The following is a 16,540-nucleotide window of genomic DNA, read 5'->3' on the forward strand; positions in this document are numbered from 1 at the left end:
TAAGTTTTGATTTCATGCCGACATACAGAATGTGTTTTGACACAGAATATATATTTGGTTTACAACTGACATACAGATGAGAATTGAATGTGTTATTTTTCCATTTTCCCCACACCTGACACTCCACAATGTAGTTATTATCAATTATTCAGCTTTACCTCAGCAGTCCTTTCCTGTCTTTGATCTATTTATATTATTTCTACAGAATGTTACCTGTTTCACTTTTTATCCTTCTTGCTTTCTTTGTGATTCAGTGATCGGCCCTTTGGACACCTGCTTTGTTTCCAGAGTGTTTGTGTATTTTCACACTAACCCTTCAGCTTTTCTTTAAACTCTGTCTCCTATTGACTTTCCTACTTCTTTTTATCAGCCTCCAATCGCTTTTAATGTCTCTAAGGAGTAGTGCATCAGGCATGCTGTCTCTTTCATCCCTGCAGCAGACCTCCATTTTGTGGGATTTCACATCTGTTTCCTATAATCTTTCAATGTCTCTTGAGGTTAAATGACATTCCCAAGGTCCCTGGGTCATATAGCTGCAGTAATCTATTCAACTTGAGCCGATATTACGTTTTAATAATAATTTGAGGTAAAAAAATAGTGGAAGACACTACAGTGGTGTAAATAATATATTAAAAATAAATAAATAAATAAACAAACAAATACATGTATCCAGATAAGTTAACTGCAATTGAGCCACTGCAAAATAAATAAATAAATCTACCCATTCTAGCTAACTTCAAGATCTAATAGTTGAATTCTGGCCTTAAAACTAGTCCAGCTGATTCATCATCCAGATTAGTTTTGTGAGCTAATTATCATAGATATACAATGTAACACTATATATATATATATATATATATATATATATATATATATATACACACACACACACACACACACTAAAAAAAAAGGTCTACTTTGTTATATTATTGTTCTATGCTATATCGTGAACTGTTTCTTTATATTTCCATCCCTTCCGGAGGTAATTCCTTATCGCTACAAACTATCATAAATCAAGTTTTGCCAGTACAAAATAAATCAGTTTTCAAACGTTCCGCCGCCGTGTGCGCTGTCCGTGGTGCTGAAGCACGACACTGACACTGGGCAAAGAAACTAAAGCGGGAACACACCTTTATCTCCGCGTTGATCAGATTATTGTATAATATTATTTCCGTCTGATTAAGAACCCGCTCACGTGCCGGGCGCTCATTTAATATTTGCTCCTCCTGTGTGGCAGGGTCCTATAGTTTCGCCTGACTTGGTGCTCTCCTCTCACACTCTGTAATGTTGTAGCTATCTGTTTTACCTCTCACCAATCTCAAAGTCACAAGTTTCTGCCATCCGCGTTGACAGCACGCCTGTTTGTGTGCATGAAGGGGAGCAGTGCTTCAGGCGGAGGCATGCATGCTTATTGCCAGTGAGCAGTAAAGATCTATTCCTATAACGCCCACTCTTCAGCGTGCTCCAAGACGAACAGACGCTTCGTGCGTATTTGTCTTCTAACTCATCTATCAGGATGATATTGCGAGGGGCTTCCTTCACGAGGATTTACACCACTGACGGATTGGATTGTCCTGTATTTGAGCAGCATACGGATATGTATTCTTATCTACTTATCGCAAGATGAAATGAAAAGCCACGGAAAGTAGATATCTGTTTCTCCGCACCTTGGAAGAAGGGTCGAGCACAAGAATGGGAACTATTTATGCGCAAAAGCAAAAGTAGAGGCAAATTGCATTGCGCTGCATAAAGAAAATGAAAGCTTGCTTTTTGGTTCACATTGTGAAGAACATTATGGTACTGTGCAACCGCACCGAACATGTCTGATCTTTTAACCCAGTTTTAATTAGTGCAATCCGACCTCGTCCTCATCAAACGACCACCGGCTTTCACTTTTCACCGGAGGATAAGGTACATCGCTGTGGAAAGGTAACATTTTCTTAAAAGACTCTGTTGGGATTAATTAACGGTGCATTGCAAACTATTTCTCTCTTGATTTCTAGAGCGTTTTTTTTTTTTTTTTGCGCATCGTTGTTGGTTCAGATTGGGTTCTGATTACTATAAAGCTAATGTTATAAATAAGTAGCTTGATCTTCCTCCAGATGCAATGATCTCGAGGTGTTTCTCTGCATGGATGCTGAGTAATGGTCAGCAATGCACAAGAGCCACGATTCTCCCCATCATGATATCTCACTTTCTCCTCTTTATTTGCATATGCAATTACTTAAAGATTTGGATTTTGCCAAATGATGATGTAAATGATGCAAAATGATGTTTAGACAAACTGTATGCTATTCAAGCATTCTTATAATGTTAGGATTAGGGTTGCGGGTTAGTTCTGCCTGACAAGATATTTTACCCATGGTGGTAGCACACCCTGATAGTTTTTTTTTTTTTTTTGTTGTTGTCTGCACGACAAAATGTTCTACACACGTTTCTACTGCGATAGTACATCCAGATAGGGGTTTTCTGCTTGGCAAGATGTTGTAATTTTAAAGATGATTACTGGTGTTAAGTGCCACAGAGTGCTTGATATAATCTAACAGCACAAATGTGTCCAAATAGCTCGATAAAATGTATGCATAATGTATTCTGAGTCACAAGCAGATCATCAAGATGATATTATTTGGCTTTAATGCTCATATGTATTTCATTCATATGCAAACATGTTCTGTGAGAATCTTAATGATGCCAGGTGACATGTGTCATCGTTTTCTTACATTCATTAACACACACTTCAGTATCAGTAACTAGTGCATTTGTATTGTAATTGTGCTGTAAAAGGAAGATAAAAGCCACTTGATTCATTTCCATGTATTGCATTACTGTCTGCTATGATTGTAAGCCCACAATTTGGAGGAGTTTTGAATGTCAAGTTGCAAAGCTCATAATGTCTTATTCTAGTCCACAGGTAGGGGGCCATGGTGGGCCTGTAGATGAGTTATCGTCCTGTATCGCCTATAGCTTCTGTAGCCTGAAATCATTTGAGTCATGTCAGGTGCAGATGGTTATTTCAGAACCGGACATAATTGAATCCGTATGTGCTGTTAGCAAACATATGTTTCTTTCCCTTTAATGCCCTTCAACATGATCACTATCTGAATTGTGTTATTTCATTATATTGTTTCTTTATTGCCATATTGGGTTTGATGGGATATGCAAATGAAAACATTGTTTACTCTGACTTATTATTTGAGTGTTTCTGCTGGTACTAAAAAGTCTTAATTTACCCCTCCACAATTTAAGGCTTAAAATGTCTTAAATCATTTTTAGCATTTTAGAGCTGGTACTGGTGCTGGTACTGGTGTTATATGAACAGTGAGAAAACACATGGTGGAAAATGGCATGCTAAAAGCTTAAAACTGCTTAAAAAATTACTGACACCAAATTATTATTTTTAGACAAAAAGAAAATTCTCAATCATATATATATATATATAGTTATTGTTGTTGTTATTTATTTTATTTAGTTACTTATTTACTATTATTTTGCGAGATACCCTTTTTTAGCTTGATTTCCACATCAAGCCAGTCAGCGTTATTGGTTTCAAGGTGTCAGTAAATGTAATTTAACCATCGTTTGTTGCATAATTCCATAAGAGCCATGGCATCTGAATGGAATATTTCAAATTTTCCCCTTTTCCCTGTCCTCCTTTTCTACAATCCATCATGAGCTGCACCACTCACCAAATATGCAGACGAGGCCGTATTCTGAGCGCGTGCTCAAGATTGAACACTCCATCTCAGGCTTTTCAAACAGACTGTCATATTTTTCAGCATGTGGTAGGACCATTGTGCACACTCCAATCTCCAGAGAGAAAGACAGAGAGTGGGCTCACCATGAAACAGAGTGGTGCTCAGGGATGATTGGAATGGAAGAAGAGAGCGGGGCGAGGGAAAGGAAGAGTAAGTCCTTCTCTTTCTCTCTCCCAAGGTGTAGAGTTCTGCATTAAGGAGAGGCAGTGATGAGTGGGGTCTGCAATTACCCTCAGGCCTCCGTCACACCACAGCTGCCTCGGCTTGCAGCTAATTGTGCCGATGTATTACCCTGTGTGTTGCTCTGCTATTACCTATTACTCTTCCCACTCCCTCTCCTCGACGTTTAGCATGGCCGGTGACTGCTCTAAATTAACTCTTGTTACTTTTGAGTTGATGCCCAACAACAGAATTTTCGCCAATAGAACTTAAATGGGCAGACATGCAATTTTCCAGTCGATCTGGTCTGGAAGCCAACATAGATACACATCGTGGACAGTGGGATGGAGGCGAGGCTGTAAAACAGTTGGGGAGTGAAGCGGAGTAAAGGATGGCGAAGGTCGAGTCTGTTCTTCCATTATGTTGTGAAGCACATTAATATTTTGCTTAAACGTTTTACACCTCAGCAATATCAATGGCTCTCTGCTAGACCTGAGGGGGCTTGTAAAGCTTTTGAGTCCTAATATGTTTGTAATGATAAAAGACTTCCTAGTCATCGGGAAGAAGGAGGCGGGAACCGGCGGACAATCAAAGGACATTTTAATAATTCAAAAAATAAACACAAAACAGCGCACCAGCCCCTCACGGACGACTGGTGCGCTCAAATAAAAACCACAACACAACTAAAAGCCCAGGCCTGGTCCTCTCTCGTCCTTCACTGTCATCGCTCCAGTTTTATATCCTTCCATCTCCTCTGTGGGACTCAAGACCGGTGGTGGGTTGCAGGTGTAGCGGATTTCCCAATCACTCCACCGGCCTCACTCGTGTTCCCACATCCCTCGGCCCCACCCCACTCGTCACATACCCCAATCACCCCTCGCAGGCCGGGGGGTACCCTCGAAACTGCGCTCTACTCCCGGGGACCTGCGGGAACCTGGGGGTAGGACAGATGAGGCGAGAGAAACGGAGATGGAAGGAGGAGCGACAGAGACGAGAGAGGGGAGAGAGGAAAAAAAAAAAAAAAGTCCGGTTCCCAGACGCACTGCTGCTCGGCCCTCCACCGGCTGGGTGATCTCCTCCGTGGTGCCTTGCGGTGGCACTGGACGGCCCTCGGCGGACGGCACGACACTCCTCCGCCGCCCGGTGGACGGCTCCTCCGGTTTTGGTGCAGCCGGCAGGAGTCCCCCGTTCCCTGCTCCTCCGGATTCCTTCATGGAGGCAGCAGGCTCCGGCCCCCTGGCGAACGGCGCGGACTCCTCCGCTCCCTCACGGACAGCAGCCGTCCCTCCATATCGTGGGCGGTCGGCAGCGAGCTCGCCCGTCCCCGGCAACTCGCTCCAGTCCACCGCCTCGAGCGTCCATGGCGGCATCCTCCTCGCCTGCTCTGTGGCACCGCGGATTTACCACAGCGGCGAGGGATCTTCAGCAGCGCGTCCCTCCTTCTCCCGGGCTTCGGCACCACTGTAATGATAAAAACCTTCGTATTCATCCGGAAGGAGGCGGGAACCGGCGGACAATCAAAAACATTTTAATTACAAAAATAAACACAAAACATCGCACCAGCCCCTCACAGACGACTGGTGCGCTCAAATAAAAACCAAAACACAACTAAAATCCCAGGCCTGGTCCTCTCTCGTCCTTCACTGTCGTCGCTCCAGTTTTATATCCTTCCATCTCCTCTGTGGGACTCAAGACCGGTGGTGGGTCGCAGGTGTAGCGGATTTCCCAATCACTCCACCGGCCTCACTCATGTTCCCACATCCCTCGGCCCCGCCCCACTCGTCACAGTGTTTATCTATGGTATTAGCAACAACTCACTACAAATCTTACTCTCTGTCAGGCTTGATTTATTGTAAAACATATGAGTCGGCGATAGGACTGTGCTTGATTTAATTTTACCATTACGTCAGATTGGATGCCAGCAGCACTTGAACCGCCAACTTTTACTTTCCCCCGGAAAGCTGGCAAAAAGGTTGAAATCCATAGTGAAGGTGCAGCAGGAAGCACTATGAGAAATTTAACTTTTGTTATGGTATTCAATGAAGGTCAAAATAAATGAGGAAACGTGGCATGACATCCCTATCAGAGCCTGGTTAGATTTCTCAGAGGACCCACTAAGTTAGCCAAAAAGTGGTGTGTAATTTGCTATTTTTCTTTCTTTCTTACTTTTAGGATTAAAACTGCAAAGTATGTCTGTGAAACACATATTAACCTGACATCCTCAGGAAAAACTAGTCCTGTCCAAAAAGGCTTAAGAACATGAGCTTTCACAGTATGCAGTTACCACTGCTCTCACCAGAGCACTGATATTTGGAATAATACAGTGATTTGGCAGCTACTATTTGTATAACACCAGTAGTAATCAGAATCAAAAATAAGTGTTTAGTCATGCCAACCAAAGGTAGGTGAATAGAGAAAATGTGCTGGCCCTACTTACTTACTTACTTGCTTAGTTATTCATGTTTCTTAATTTCAGAATTGATTCATATAATTTTTATAATTGTTTGATATAATTTAAATCATTAATTATATATTTATTGGATATTATATTGGATATAATTTATAATTATTTATCATTTTAATTCTAAATAAAATGCATTATTATTATTATTTTTAATAGTATGTGATTATATATATTTGTAAATAATTGTTCATTTTGTCCCTATGTAATAATTTGCTGTTATGATCTTTTATATGTCTACTTTTATTAATAGATGATGTGTTTTTAGTAATTAATTATACATGCATTTATATAATTTTCGTTTTTTTTTTGCTGTTATTTTTGTAATAATCAATAATCAATAATGTAATAATCAAACGTTAGTTTTGCACTCTGATTTTAATATCACTTGTTCAAATAATATCTAATATCTTGTTTAATATCACCAAGAATGTAAAGCATACACAGTGACATTATTCCAAAACCTAGAACTGTAAAAAAGAAAAAGAAAGTTCCTTAGTTTGTAATACATTAAAAATGCATGTTGATAGTGTTTTATCTAGGCCATGTCCACACGTACATGGTATTTTTAAAAACTGAGGCTTTCCTTTTAGCTTTCGGTTAAAAAAAAAGTCTGTCATGAAAAAAAAGTCCACATGAAACACAAACGCAGGCCAAGAAGGACTGTCAAGAGCATGCCAAACCAACAGGTGACAATATAATCTCAACCATAAATCCATGTTGGCCAATCAGATGCCTGAAAAAGTTTCCAGTACGCAGAGATGACAGCGCTGGCTCTGACATCACAAGCCGGTTTTGCTGTCTACATGACAATACTGCAACCAGAGTTTTTGAAAATCTTCACCCTGGCAGGCGTTTTAAAAAAATATTCGGTTTCAGTGACCTGCTGCATCGTTTGCGTGCGTTGTTTTAAAAATAACCACATTCGTATGGAGAGGGCCCTAGACCTTACCAACAGTTTTCCCCCACCATGAGCAGTTTTAAATTTCAAATCCACTCTAAATAATAATTATGTGAAATATGACCCAGAAAATGTAGCATTTTTGTCTCACTCCAGTCCAGTCTTCAGTATATATTTAACATTGTGTCTGTTTGTATAATTAAGGTATGCTTAAGTGCACTTTATATATTTGTCCTGCGCTCTTAAGTCCTCTATTGATCTATGGTTACAGCCAGTCAAACCACAGCCAAAGCCTTTACTAATCCATTCTGGGGTTCCTGCAGAGAAACAGATCCAGCACGGTGGGAAACCATCACTTCCTATGCCTTTCAAGGATGACCGATCCCTACAGTCTGTCTTCTTCTTTCATTGGCTCAGTGAAAATCACTTTATGAAGGGGTCCCAGCACAATTGCGTTCACCTCTGTCTGACTAACACTGGGTCTGACATTAAGTGTGAGTGAATGCTCTGCTTTCTTCATTTGGGGCTGATCACCAGTTAAATGCCTTCAGATAAAGAGAGTGATGTTGGCATGAGAGACAACTATAGGGAAACAGTGTAGACAGAGACTTGGCAGTTCTTCATCGTATGATGGCATGATTGCAATTGTGACATTCTTATCATTGAGTCCCCTCGTCAGGCCAAAAGTGTGAAGGCCATTTCTTTTAAATATAAGATATGGCTTGCGAAGTGAAGGTCAAGCATTTAAACCATAATGGACTTTCTCTTATTCCACAAAAAGAACCTGTATTCATAGGTTGATTTCTCAGAGTGTAGAGACTGTGTCTCTGTGGTGTTTCTATATAGCACTGTTTGAGTGGTTGGACAACTTGTATTCCAGGAAAAAGTGGTTAAATTGGGAATTCATGGTGCGTTCCATTTGTAGAAGTTGGAAACTGAGTGGGAATGTTTATCTGGAATGCCTTCATAAGTCACAGTTCTGACTCAGAATCCAATATGGCTGCTTAGTGAAGAAACAATTAGATTAACCATAATAAAATATTGTTTATTAGCACTTATGTTTGTCTATGTCTTAACAAACTCAGTGGTGTACACAGTACTATCTCTATTTGTGGACATGATACTATTGTGATAGTTGTGTAAACTACAGCTTTTTAAGTGTTTTTAATCGACTGCTAATAATGGGGAAGTCATGGCCTAATGGTTAGAGATTCTGACTCATAATCCAAAGGTTGCGAGTTTGAGTCTTGGGCCAGCAGGAATGAATTTACAGCACTCTCTCCACTTTCAATACCATGACTGAAATGCCCTTGATCAAGGCACCGAACCCCCAACTGCTCCCCGGGCGCCGCAGCATAAATGGCTGCCCACTGCTCCGGGTGTGTGTTCACTGCTGTGTGTGTGTGTTCACTGCTGTGTGTGTGCACTTTAGAAGGATAAAATGTAGAGCACGAATTCCGAGTATGGGTGACCATACTTGGCTGCAGTAACGTGCGGTGAAATCTTGTCATGGGTAGGATGTGACCTATCAATGTGTGGAATATATGTTCATATATTCATTCAGTTAATTTAGCAACCCAAGTTCATATCAGGCATCATCAGATCGCTGCCTGCATTCAGCAAAGTCAGTCATGTGAGGCTAATGCACAATCAAATATAATAATCAAATTAATGGACACATCTATCTTATGACTTATACAACAAACAAATGTTTTGTGCGGGACACAGAGAAGGAGGCGGCGCGGCAGCCTAGTCACTCCATCAAAATGCGCAAACGCGCACAGACAGCCACGGCGCACACACACACACACACACACACTTTTGGTCTGGTGACGGCGCACCAGGCTACAGTCAGAAAACATTGCGTCAGCAGTACAGCTTTAAAGTACAAAAACAGCTTATTCGCTCCTACAAACTGCTAGGCGCACACACCGACACGCAAGTATACTAGATGCTAGTATTCGGGAAGCGCGCGGATTGAGTGAGAGCGAGTAGATCACGTGACATGAAGCAAGCTCGGTCTCTGCCTCAATGTTGATAATTCAAGACAGCATGAGAACTGACTGCGCATGCGCAAATCTACATAAACTACGTTCTATGGACCAAAGAGGCACCGCTCACCTCTGCCTCAATGGTCATGGCTTTTGAATTTCCTGCATGAAACAACGGTTTTTAGGAGCAAACAATGGCAAAATGAGTATATTATGTGTATTCCTGAAAATGTTTGTTACAAAAAATAATATTTGGAATAAAATTAATGCAATTAATAATGTGGTGAATTAATAAAGCTCTTGGAATTAATAGGCTAAATGTAATGTCAACATTTCCTTTGGTGAGGCACTGCCTACCCTGCCTGCCCTGACCGCACGTCCCTGCTTGGCTGTATGTCACATCACTTCACAATGGATGCATTCATCTTAGCTACCACTGTTGGAACCCTTGCAATAAGTTGAATTGGAACATCGTCAGCCCTTGATTACACTAAAAATCTAATTTTGTATAAAGAAATAAGCTGATTTGATATGTCAAAATATCACAAGATATTTGTTAAATTTACTGTAACAAACAGCTGACATACCTTTCCTTTTTAAAGCGAAGAAGGATGTGGTGGTTCGGTCATGTCTGATATCCTAGCTTTGGAAATTGTGTATGCAGCAAATTTCCTTTTATGAATATGGTCAATTGCAAAGTGTTTATGTCCACAAGAAAAGTTCTTGACATATTCATTTCTACTTTCTTTATTTTGTGCACTGAATTTTCTTTTGTTTTTGTGGATTATGCAGTGACTCTAATCACTGGTGCACCTAGTTTTGTGTCTTACATTTTGTTTATCAATTTGCGTCACAATGGTTCATTTTGAATTACAGTTGTTATGAAGTCATTGTCAAGTTATGCATTCAAGTCAAGTCTCAAGTTATTGCCTCGTGAGTAATTGTCTTTATTTAGTCAAGCAAGTCACAAGTTGTGACTTGAATCAAGTCATGTAACTTAAATCTCCCCACCTCTGCATGTTTTATTATTATTTTTTATTATTATTATTATTATTATTATTATTATTATTTAGTTTTTTTTTACGATTTGTATGTATTATATATTAAATAATGTTTTTAAAAGATGCAGTTTCCATCAAAATTCTGCATGCATATCTCACAATAATGTAGGCTATAAAGTCTTCATTTGAACTATATCTCCTAATTATCTATTTATTTTTTTTACTCTGAGGCAGAAACAGGTTCATTGTTGGCGTACTCTGATGGAGGCAACATTTTTGCCTAAGGCGTCCCTCTGTCATGATGGGCCAAAGGGCTTTGGAAAGTGTTTGGAAAACCTTTTTTGGAAATTGCATCAGTTTGTAGTTGCTTTTTGTGCAACTGGCTGCATGGAAAGTACCAATTTGCTTTTACCTTGTTTAGTAAGTAAAGTGCATTTTTACAGCTGTCTCAGCTTCCTGTTCATTTTTTGTCTTCATCCTTTCCCAGCTCACTGAGATATGTAGGTAGCTGTCATAGACAGTGAGATATTGTTAACCCAAAAAACAGAGCATCCTGAAATGGATTTTATCTCTGCCGTGTTTTACCAGTTGGCGTGTAACTGTGAGGAGAAGTGTGTTTATCAGCATTGTCTCCTGACACAGTCATCTCCGGCTGCACCTTCAGTGGTGATGGAGTCAATCATCCGTGACCTTCGACTACACCTTCCTCGGTCTCTCTCTTTCGGTCTCTGGCATTATCTTTCTGTCTCTCTCTACAGATTAGCACAGCTTTGCTTCTTTCTATACCATACAGTATAAATAGAAATGTTCTCAGATGCCATCTGCCTGTTCTCATTGGCGGGTACGGTGGGTCAGATTATGGGATCCGTATAGACATCCTGCTGGACAGCTTTTGCTTCTGCTCCAGTCCTTTTTCTGACCCTGTGCATACAGATGTGCTGCTCTGGGTTACATATTGGGGCTCGTCTCCTGAGCTGTGATTTTGCTCAAGGTGATACGGTTGATGATTGCAGGGGATAGAGTGTGTAAATGTGTTTTGTGGGCATTCTAAGTATTCGTCAGGAGGATTACACTCTAGGGCTCAGAAAGGGTTTATGGCAGATTAGCTACATAATATATTCAAAACAACGACACATTCTAGAGTTTTGGTCTTTAAAGGACTTTGACCAGCTACCTGAGCGTGAGGTGATGTGGTTCAGAGGGATATTTCGTCAAACTATTTTTAAGTAGGGTAGAGGACTTCAAATCTGCTTTCCTGTAGGTGTATGTGGATCGTTGATGAAATAATAGTATCTAAGAGTGAAATATCTTCTTAAAATATAGATTACAATTTCCTAGAAACGTGTTCTTTGTATGAATTTTGGTTTCATATTGTTTTCAAAAATCTTTCAATTTTCAGGTAGAGCGTACATTTAAACGTCTTTTGGTGTAACTACCAAGTGAAATTGATTTTAAAAATTGTAAATACATTTGACTGTACACGACTTAATCTTAATTTTAAGAAATACAGTGTCATCATGTCAGTCGTCCATATAGCCGTTGCATTATATATAGTTATTTCATTGGAGAGGAGAAAATGGAACGTGTTTCTCTGTGTGTGGGCCAACGTCGTGAAAGAGTGAAAGCCCATTTAAATAGGATCTGGCAAAACTTATTACATTGTACATGAGGACTAGTGTCATAGGAAAAAAATAATAGAGTGTGAACAGGATTGAGAGAGGTAAAGAGAGTGTTGGCCCAAACTGCTCTTCAGTCATATCCTGTCTGGCCTGGTTACTTAATGCCAATCAAATGATTTAATGCTATATTAAGCACATGCTTGACAGCTAAAATACCCCCCTCTCTTTGCTAAGAGTCACTCAGGGTTTATTGGCTTCAAACAGCTCTCAATCTGCCCGAACTGTTGAATTATCACAAATGCATTCCACCAAAACACAATCCAGAGTACTGCAGAAGGTGGTTTTTACCCATTCATGCTTTTGACCTTGGTTCTGTGAATGCAGTGTCACCAATTCAGCCTGCAATGCACATTGGCCAGCATCTAGGAATAAAAAAAAAAAAAAAAAAAAACACATTAACAAGTTTGAGAACTGCTTCTCTGCTCATGGCCTTGGTTTTCACAGATTCAAACAGTGAAACAGTGCAAACAAGAAGCCTTTTTAGAGTAGAGTAAAACTAACCCTACCCGCCTCCCCTTATGTAGCAGTGACTAGATCGCTACTATGCAGAGAACACCATGTGTAATCGACCACAGGATTTAACACTGATGAGTCAACAAACATCGTTATGCAATACAAGTGTCTGAGTCATGTGCTTCTTTAGCTTTTCTGTTGCTAGTCTTTATGTTCACATTAATCTATAGCCCACAGTCTAAGAACAGAACAGCTAATTAGCATTGCTTGTTGTTCTAATTAATGGATGCCCATTTCCTTTTTAGTTCAAAAAAGTTAAAAAAGTAATTGCAACTTTATTTCTCATATATCTCTCATATATATCTCACAATGCTACTTTACAGTAAATCTTACAGTTGTGACTTTGTCTCATAATGTGACTGTATATCACAATTGTGTCTTAATGTCACACTTATATCTCACAATTTGACTTTTTATCTTATGATTTGGACTTTATTTCTCACTTATAGCTCACAATTTGACTTTATACTTTAAAACTGTGACTTTTTCCTCATAAAATGTTAAAATGTTGCTTTAGAACTTTCAGGGTGACATTGTGACATTATATCTGAAAACTGTCACTTGTTTATCATATTACTTGTAATGTGACAATATCTTTCAGTGAGACTTTGTATCATGTGACCATATCTTACTATTGCAGCTTTTCTTATTTATTTGTGTAAATGTAACTGTATATCTTACAATTGGACTTTATTTCTCATTTATTTATTTTGTGACTTTATATCTTTCAGTGGGATTCTGTATTTTGCAATGAGATAAATTCTTATTTTTTGCAGTGTGACTTTGTATGACAATTTCAACATAATTTCTCATTTATACCTCAAAATATGACTTTATGTCTTACAGTTGTGAGTTTTTCCTCCTATGTCTTTTAATGTGACCAAGTTATTGAGGGCTTTTTATACATAACATAATATTAAATTTTATTACACAATAGCTTGTAATGACAAAAAACATCTCCTTGCCATAAAATTTTAACAGCACCTTCCTCCAAAAGCAAAATCTATTTAAATTATTTATTTTTGGTGTGTCTTTAAGTATCAAATAATGTGTTGTTAATTAGAAAGAGGTGTTGCCTGAAATGTATGATTAATATATATATATATATATATATATATATATATATATATATATATATATATATATATATATAATATTATTATTATTATTATTATTATTATTATTTTTTTTATTTTTTTAAAGGCCTTCATATGTTTTCATCAATGATACAAGCTCTCAGGTGGTCTTCTAGTTCTGCTCTAGCTTAGCAACTGTTGCTGAGATGAACAGACGTTTTAACAGCTAACTTCCTTCGGGTATTATAGACCTCTTTCCTCAGTACAGGAAACAGAACTGCACTCGTCAGACCATATTATTGGGTCTTTAAAGCCAGGCATAACTACATGTGCTACATTACTGTATGCTTGTATCCTCGTAGTAAAGTCCAACCAACTGTTCTGTTGCCAGTAACATTAGCTGTTATGGAGCTATAATACAGCATACTGAAAGAAACAAATCTGTACTTTATGTGTGCTGCTATTCAGGCATGGCATTTACACACATGAGGAAATTTACAGCTGTGTCACACTGATAGAGATAAGAACAGAGGCAGTGCATCAGGCGTTGAGGTGAGAGGTGACGGATAAGTTCAGCAATCTGCACACATCGAATCTGTGTGTGTACTTACTAGTGCATACACAGGGCTTTATTTCTGTGTTAGCAAACAACTGACATAAGGTATAATTTTCTCACTCTGAGCATGCTTTGCTTTCAGTTAACATCCAGATCTCTCGGATCACATCTGATCATGTGATGATCACGTATCTAAAAAAAGAAGAAAAATGCATCATGATTGGAATAACCATTTAATTCAAAACACAATCGGTGCACCAACATTTAAGTGGTGGAGGAGTAGTTTGAAGTAATGTGTAAATATTTTAATGAATATAGGCCTGCAAATGTAATTCTGCTTTTATTTGCACATTCCTTAAGCATTAGTGATTTTTAAAGTATAATAATGCAGTTAGTTTGTAGCCGAAATCATTGTTATTTCCTGGTCTGTGTTTTATAGGGATCCACTTGAAATGAAATCATAACGCTTTTTATGAGCACTTCATATAGACCTCTGCTAAGATTTTATGTATCAGAGTATATGAGCGAAGCGGAGTGGGAGTGTTGTGATTTTGACTGGAGCGAGAAGCAGATTTTTTAAAAGGCAGAGCACCACCGCTATATATATACAACCTTTCCATTGGACAAATAGTCGACTAACCTTAAGTCGATGAGAAGAGGCTTGGTCGACCAAAATGTTATTAGTTGCTTAGTCGCAGAAAAAAATAAAGTAAAATAAATTCCACATAAAGCAGATCATTAACGGCTGGATTTTGTGGTAATACAGTACATTGTAATGCTTGCCTATCATTAATTGAACTCAAATATGGCTTATCATCTGAAATATGTAAGTAGTACTACTTTACATGGCCACTTAATCTAATTTTAACCTAGAAAAAAATGCACTATTCAAGTGTCTGAACAATAACGCGCTCACAACATGACAGATTGAGGCAGTGGTGCAGTCATTTTGGTCATACAGATAAGAGTAAAACATCTTTTAACTCTCTAAAGCCTCTACATTTGTGTGCACTCACTATAAAAACAAAACATTGCACTTTTGTAAAATAATGAAAGCAAACAGGATGCGCTTTCTGCCGTCTCAGCCTCTGCAAAACTTGTGCACGAAACTAAGTTTTTCAGGGTCTGTCTCCACAACATGGTGGAAGCAACAATACTACAGCCTTCTTTCTTTGCATGAACATTAGGGTGGTGTTATGCAGATCTTTCCACATCGTGACGTAGACATGTTAGGGTGTGTTTAAATGAGGCCTTTTAGGAGGGCGTGGATGAGTCTTAACTTTTATAAAGAATATCTCTTTGGATTTGAGACTTTAGTCTTTGCAACTTTAGGGATCTTATATATTCACATACAGATTGTTACACTCCAAAGAGAATGGAAAGCTTGAAATCACATCATATGATGCCTTTAACTTTTTTATGAATTACTTCAAACTACTACTCCATTGCATAAATGTAGTGGCTCAGATTGCCTTTAGAAATAAATGGTTATTACAAATAGTTGCAATTGAAAAAAAAAGAAAAAAAGAAATTAATAATAATAATAATAATAATAATAATAATAATAATAATAATAATAATAATAATAATAATAATCAGTATTGTGAGACAAAAAGTCACAATTATTTTTTCTTCTTCTTTTTATTTTTCATTTGGTGGCATAAAATGGCTACATATCTACTTGTCTTTGACTTTTCCCCAATTGTAAAATCAAATATGTGATAATTTGTTCTCACATCTACATGTTTTTTTTTTTTTTTTTAGCAAACTATAGATTCCTTATCATCATTCACAGTCATTACAATGGGATGGAGGATAATGAGTGGGTTGCTTGGTAACTACAATTTGTGTGGCATCTCCCAAAGAACACCTCGCAGTCATTAAGTAAATTATTCAGAGCACAAACAGTTTGGATTCCCTGTTCTCGCTCTCTCACACATTTTTTATTTTTATTTTTATTTGTTTAACCAGGAAGGTCCCATTGAGATACAATATCTCTTCTACCAGGGAGTCCTGGTCAAGATAGTCAGCACAGAACAAAAATACAAAGTAATACATACCACAACAGAATAAACATACACAGAATGTCCAAATCTGAAAGACAACACAACCCACAATCAATTACTAAAACATTTACACCGTTCTATAAAAACAGACTTTAAAGTGTTTTTAAAATAAGTGAGAGATGGAACATATTTCATGTGTAATATACCTTGAAGCTCATTCCATGCATAAGGAGCATAATTAGAGAAGGCTGATCTACCTAGTTCTGTATGGAAAATTGAGTCCTTGAGTAAAAGTTTAACTGTTGATCTAGTATTATACATACTAGTACAGTATGTCAATAGATTAGATATATACTGTGGTAATTTACCCAGTAAAGCTTTTAAAATAAAGATCAACATATGATGTTTCCTCCTCAAGCACAGTGAAGTATAATTTGTCAAC

The 16,540-nt window shown here is 38.3% G+C and overlaps 1 protein-coding gene across 3 annotated transcripts in view; it reads left to right on the plus strand.

Moving 5' to 3' along the window:
• The first annotated feature begins 1,285 nt into the window (after positions 1-1,285).
• The window catches only part of LOC132122913 (leucine-rich repeat and fibronectin type III domain-containing protein 1-like protein), a 122,872-nt gene continuing 107,617 nt past the window's right edge, over positions 1,286-16,540 (plus strand). For all 3 annotated transcript variants that reach the window (XR_009426448.1, XR_009426449.1, XM_059533413.1), the window contains exon 1: positions 1,286-1,929. The gene's annotated coding sequence lies outside the window, so the exon portion shown is untranslated. The remainder of the gene's footprint in view (positions 1,930-16,540) is intronic.

Source organism: Carassius carassius, chromosome 41, assembly GCF_963082965.1.
Source record: "Carassius carassius chromosome 41, fCarCar2.1, whole genome shotgun sequence".
Classification (NCBI taxonomy): Eukaryota; Metazoa; Chordata; class Actinopteri; order Cypriniformes; family Cyprinidae; genus Carassius; species Carassius carassius.